The following is a 6,426-nucleotide window of genomic DNA, read 5'->3' as shown; positions in this document are numbered from 1 at the left end:
AGAGTGACCATAATATGGTGGAATTCTGCATTAGGATGGAGAATGAAACAGTTAATTCAGAGACCATGGTCCAGAACTTAAAGAAGGCTAACTTTGAAGGTATGAGGCGTGAATTGGCTGGGATGGATTGGTGAATGATACTTAAGGGGTTGACTGTGGATGGGCAATGGCAGACATTTAGAGACCGCATGGATGAACTACAACAATTGTACATTCCTGTCTGGCATAAAAATAAAAAAGGGAAGGTGGCTCAACCGTGGCTATCAAGGGAAATCAGGGATAGTATTAAAGCCAAGGAAGTGGCATACAAATTGGCCAGAAATAGCAGCGAACCTGGGGACTGGGAGAAATTTAGAACTCAGCAGAGGAGGACAAAGGGTTTGATTAGGGCAGGGAAAATGGAGTATGAGAAGAAGCTTGCAGGGAACATTAAGACGGATTGCAAAACTTTCTATAGATATGTAAAGAGAAAAAGGTTAGTAAAAACAAACGTAGGTCCCCTGCAGTCAGAATCAGGGGAAGTCATAACGGGGAACAAAGAAATGGCAGACCAATTGAACAAGTACTTTGGTTCGGTATTCACGAAGGAGGACACAAACAAACTTCCGGTTATAAAAGGGGTCGGGGGGTCTAGTAAGGAGGAGGAACTGAGGGAAATCCTTATTAGCCAGAAAATTGTGTTGGGGAAATTGATGGGATTGAAGGCCGATAAATCCCCAGGGCCTGATGGACTGCATCCCAGAGTACTTAAGGAGGTGGCCTTGGAAATAGTGGATGCATTGACAGTCATTTTCCAACATTCCATTGACTCTGGATCAGTTCCTATAGAGTGGAGGGTTGCCAATGTAACCCCACTTTTTAAAAAAGGAGGGAGAGAGAAAACAGGGAATTATAGACCGGTCAGCCTGACATCGGTAGTGGGTAAAATGATGGAATCAATTATTAAGGATGTCATAGCAGTGCATTTGGAAAGAGGTGACATGATAGGTCCAAGTCAGCATGGATTTGTGAAAGGGAAATCATGCTTGACAAATCTTCTGGAATTTTTTGAGGATGTTTCCAGTAGAGTGGACAAGGGAGAACCAGTTGATGTGGTATATTTGGACTTTCAGAAGGCGTTCGACAAGATCCCACACAAGAGATTGATGTGCAAAGTTAGAGCACATGGGATTGGGGGTAGTGTGCTGACATGGATTGAGAACTGGTTGTCAGACAGGAAGCAAAGAGTAGGAGTAAATGGGTACTTTTCAGAATGGCAGGCAGTGACTAGTGGGGTACCGCAAGGTTCTGTGCTGGGGCCCCAGCTGTTTACACTGTACATTAATGATTTAGATGAGGGGATTAAATGTAGTATCTCCAAATTTGCGGATGACACTAAGTTGGGTGGCAGTGTGAGCTGCGAGGAGGATACTGTGAGGCTGCAGAGCGACTTGGATAGGTTAGGTGAGCGGGCAAATGCATGGCAGATGAAGTATAATGTGGATAAATGTGAGGTTATCCACTTTGGTGGTAAAAACAGAGAGACAGACTATTATCTGAATGGTGACAGATTAGGAAAAGGGGAGGTGCAAAGAGACCTGGGTGTCATGGTACATCAGTCATTGAAGGTTGGCATGCAGGTACAGCAGGCGGTTAAGAAAGCAAATGGCATGTTGGCCTTCATAGTAAGGGGATTTGAGTACAGGGGCAGGGAGGTGTTGCTACAGTTGTACAGGGCATTGGTGAGGCCACACCTGGAGTATTGTGTACAGTTTTGGTCTCCTAACCTGAGGAAGGACATTCTTGCTATTGAGGGAGTGCAGCGAAGGTTCACCAGACTGATTACCGGGATGGCGGGACTGACCTATCAAGAAAGACTGGATCAACTGGGCTTGTATTCACTGGAGTTCAGAAGAATGAGAGGGGACCTCATAGAAACATTTAAAATTCTGACGGGGTTAGACAGGTTAGATGCAGGAAGAATGTTCCCAATGTTGGGGAAGTCCAGAACCAGAGGTCACAGTCTAAGGATAAGGGATAAGCCATTTAGGACCGAGATGCGGAGAAACTTCTTCACCCAGAGAGTGGTGAACCTGTGGAATTCTCTACCACAGAAAGTTGTTGAGGCCAATTCACTAAATATATTCAAAAAGGAGTTAGATGAGGTCCTTACTACCAGGGGGATCAAGGGGTATGGCGAGAAAGCAGGAATGGGGTACTGAGGTTGAATGTTCAGCCATGAACTCATTGAATGGCGGTGCAGGCTAGAAGGGCCGAATGGCCTACTCCAACACCTATTTTCTATGTTTCTATGTTTCTACACACCCAACCAGCAATCGACCTCGCGGTCAACCACGAGGATGACCCCACCATGCCCGACAGTCCGATCAGACCAGCCACACCACAGTGCAGCAATGATCCGACCGACTCACCCAGGCCAGGACTTCAACTCAGGTGATCAACCCGGGAACGCTGAGCCCCGGATCACCTCAACTTGTAAATAACTTGTACATACGACTTTGGGGGGAATTATGTTATGTATGTAAACATTACCAATGTGTAAGACTTGCCACCAGGGGGCGCATCTGTGGGAGACCCTGGGCAGCAGGTATAAAATACAACCTACCATGTTGCCTCCTCACTCTGGAGTTACATTAAAGAGACCAAGGTCACAACAGTTTGAGCTTAAGATATACAGTCTCGTGGAGTTATTCTAAACGTAACACTCCAGATGAGAGAAATGAGGTCATGTATTCGCGCCAACAGTGCCTCTCCGCCATACTTCAGTGCCTCAGCAGGGATTCCATCCACTCCCGCAGCCTTGTTGTTCTTAAGCTGTCTTGTGGCTTTTTCTACCTCGTGCAGTGCTGGGGTTTTACTGAGGTGGTGGGGGGTAGCATGCTGCCGGATGGAATCGAGAACACTCGAGTCAAAGGCAGAGTCTCAATTGAGGAGATCTTCAAAGTGCTCCTTCCAGCGGGCCCTGACTGCCTCGGTGTCCTAGGAGTCGAGAATGATTTGCTTCCGCACTAAAAATGAGTTCTCAGGTGACTGATGAGTCCGATGTGGGACCTACAGTCTCTGTCACAGGTGCGGCAGGCAGTGGTTGAAGGGATGTTGGTTGAAGGGGCAGATGGGTGGGGTACTTGGGTTGTAGAGCGTTCCTTCCGTTGTTTGCACTTGGCCTCTGCTTGCTCTCGACGAAGAGACTCGAGGTGTTCAGCGCCCTCCCGGATGCTTCTCCTCCACTTTGAGCGGTCTTGGGCCAGGGACTCCCAGGTGCCGGTGGGGATGTTTCGCACTTTTTCAAGGAGGCTTTGAGGGTGTCCTTGAAGCATTTCCTCTGCCCACCTGGGGCTCGCTTGCCGTGTTTGAGCTCCAAGTACAGCGCTTGTTTTGGGAATCTCGTATCGGACATGCGGACAATGTGGCCCATCCAACGGAGCTGAGATCCCCGAGCAAGCTGCCCTCCTTCCAACTGAGAGAAATGAGATCATGTATTCGCCAATAGTGCTTCTCCGCCATGTTTTAGTGCCTCGGCAAGGATTCCATCTGCTCCTGAGGCCTTGGTGTTCTTCAGTTGTCGGATGGCCTTTTCAACCTCGTGCCGGGCTGAGATGGTGGTGGGTCGCATGCTGCGGGATGGAGTCGACAACACTCACGTCGAAGGCAGAGTCCCGGTTAAGGAGATCTTCGAAGTGCTCCTTCCAGCGGGACCTGACTGCCTCACTGTCGTTGATGAGTACCTCCCCGTTCTTGGCCAGCAGTGGGGTGGGCCTTGGGTGCTTGGGCCGTAGGTGGTGTTCTTCTCTTCCTCAACGTGGACTCCCTGCGATAAGGAATCGACACCCGCCCGTATTGTATAGCGACCACGGAATCACGCAGACTAAACCTCAGTTAACTGGATTATTATTCGAACATGCTCAGGAAATGTTCCGATGAACACTTCAAATTACAAGAGTTCTACAAGCAGAGTTATATGATTTTTCGATTTGTGCGACGCTCCTACAAAACCACCGATTGGCCGACTGCTCAGACTGGCTCTGAGTGGTCCTCCTCCACTTGTCCATCTCCCATGGTGTCACCCTTCTGGAATGTGTTCAACTTTGCCTCAGTTTCTCATGACGTGTTGAGTGACCTTGCTTCCCAGGGTATGCTGTCTTTCTAGGCTGTTGACTCTCCACTGCCCTTGTGTTTCAGTACTGAGTGTATGTTTTCATCTTCTATCAGTCTGTGCTAAGGGTCAATGCATTGTTGGCTACTGATGATGGTTCATTAACCATCAGGCATTGCTGCTTCCCTCTTCTTAACCCAATGTAAGTGAATGCATAAGCGTGCTTTACATACATAAGCGAGTTTTAAATAATCAGTCAATATTACAATCCATACCATAAGACAGAGGAACTCCCAATTCCTCAGAACCTCCTATTCCCTTATGCTTCTTACTCAAGTGTACTTTTTACCACCTTACAGGTGGTCTTGACTGCGCTGAAGAATCCTCGCACGTCGTGGTTGTCGCCTAACTGCTGGATCTCCTGCGCTTTCTCCAGCCACCATCTTTCTTTAGGTAACGGGTTGTTTGTTGAACCTCGGCCTTCAGCCGCCTGTAGAGCTACTTTCTTGCTCTCGTGTTGGGTTATTGTTTCAAGTTCAGAAATGACATGCGCTTGTGGATAATTAGCTCCTGGATCTCGGTCGTTCTGGTCGAACCAGTCTTGGTGTTTCCTGGCCGAGTGACCGAGCATTTCTTCGCAGATGCTGATTACGGAAGCCTTGAGGGTAGAGCAAGTGCTGTGGGCACTCTGCGTCTCTGGGGATTAAATGTAGTATCTCCAAATGTAGTCCCTCGCTCAGACGATGACGTAGATGAGGCAAGTCCCTGTAAAGAAATAAATTTAAACCATTCCCACTTACCTTTTTTACAGGATCTTGACACTTACCGTTGAGGACAGAGCAGCCTCCGCACCGGTCCACCGCCGTTCTGCCGCCGACAGTCGCCCGCACCAATCAGGCACCTCGGCGGGCGGGAGTCCACTTACATGCCCCGGTGATCCGCTGACATCGGCGGGGGCTTCCCGGCGGCTCTCCCCTCCCCCGCTCCAGGCCATGTCGAAAGTGGCACTGGGCGGTTCGAGCAGAGCAATGTCAGCGGCAGTGGACGGTAAGTTCATCAAAATCAGCCCCACAGAGCACAAAAGCAAAGAAGTAATGATTAATCTTCATAAAACATTGTTTCAGCTACAACTGAAGCACCGTGTCCAATTCTGGGCATCGCACTTTCGGAAGGATGTGAAGGACTTAGAGAGGGCGCAGAAAAGATTTACCAGAATGGTTCCAGGGACGAGGGACTTCAGTTACGTGGATAGACTGGAGAAGCTGGGGTTGTTCTCCTTGCAGCAGAGTGAGAAGAGATTTGATGGAGGTGTTCAAAATCATCAGGGATCTGGACAGAGGAGAGAGACTGTTCCCATTGGCCGAAGGGTCGGGATTCGATCAATCCCACCCTGGGCTGTTGTATTTTTGCATTTTGTTTTAGGGTTTTTGCGACAATTCGATAGTTTCATGGTCACCGTTACTGATGCTAGCTTTTTATTCCATTTTGATTGTTAAGATTTGTATTTTAATCAATCGGGGGTTTAAATCAATTTGAGCTTTTTCAATTCAGCAATTCACCTGCTCCAATTGGTGAACAAGCAGATATTTCCTGATTAAATGCCTCTCATCTTTACTGCACAATACTTTATTGTATATTGACTATTTCCTGAAGATACGAATTATTCTTTTTAATAACAATTATGTAAGTAAAGTAAGGATTTATTTTTTCCAAAGAAACTGCAGCGAACTTTGCAGCAGTGCCAATGTGTTGCAGTTCCATGCTCTTCCAACAGGTGTCCTCACCCTCCTTTGCCGACAAGTTTCCAGTTCCACATCAATCCAACAGAGGTGGCGAGTCTGCCTGTATCTCATTTGCCCACTGAAAGACTTGCATTTATATAGCACCTTTAACGAGCACCTGACATCCCAAAGTACGTTACAGTCAATGAAGTACTTTTGGAGTGCAGTCACTGTTGTAATGTAGGAAACACAACAGCCAATTTGTCCCACAAACAACAATGTGACCAGATAATCTCTGTTTATGTGATGTTAGTTCAGGGATAAATTTTGGCCAGGACACTGGGGAGAACTCCCCTGCTCTTCTTCGAAATAGCGCCACCTGAGAGGGCAGACTTCTCATTCACATCGGTTTAACGTCACATCAGAAAGATGGCACCTCCGACAGAGCAGCATTCCCTCGGCACTGCACTGGAGTGTCAGCCTAGATTTTTGCACTCAAGTTCTGGAGTGGGGCTTGAACCCACAACTTTCCTGCCCCTATCTAGAGGACCAGAGTACAAGGGGGTAGAAGTTATGCTGGAGTGATACGAAACTCTGGTTAGACCACACCTG

At 47.8% G+C, this 6,426-nt stretch overlaps 1 non-coding gene across 1 annotated transcript; it reads left to right on the top strand.

The window, feature by feature from the left end:
• The first annotated feature begins 6,031 nt into the window (after positions 1–6,031).
• LOC139230747 (small nucleolar RNA SNORA5) lies at positions 6,032–6,156 on the top strand. Its single transcript, XR_011587978.1, has one exon. It is a non-coding gene; the product is annotated as a small nucleolar RNA SNORA5 (small nucleolar RNA).
• Positions 6,157–6,426: the final 270 nt, after the last annotated feature.

The sequence above is a fragment of the Pristiophorus japonicus genome, chromosome 19 (assembly GCF_044704955.1).
Source record: "Pristiophorus japonicus isolate sPriJap1 chromosome 19, sPriJap1.hap1, whole genome shotgun sequence".
Taxonomy (NCBI): Eukaryota; Metazoa; Chordata; class Chondrichthyes; family Pristiophoridae; genus Pristiophorus; species Pristiophorus japonicus.
Note: the sequence above shows the minus strand (reverse complement) of the source record. Positions and strands in the feature narration are given on the sequence as shown.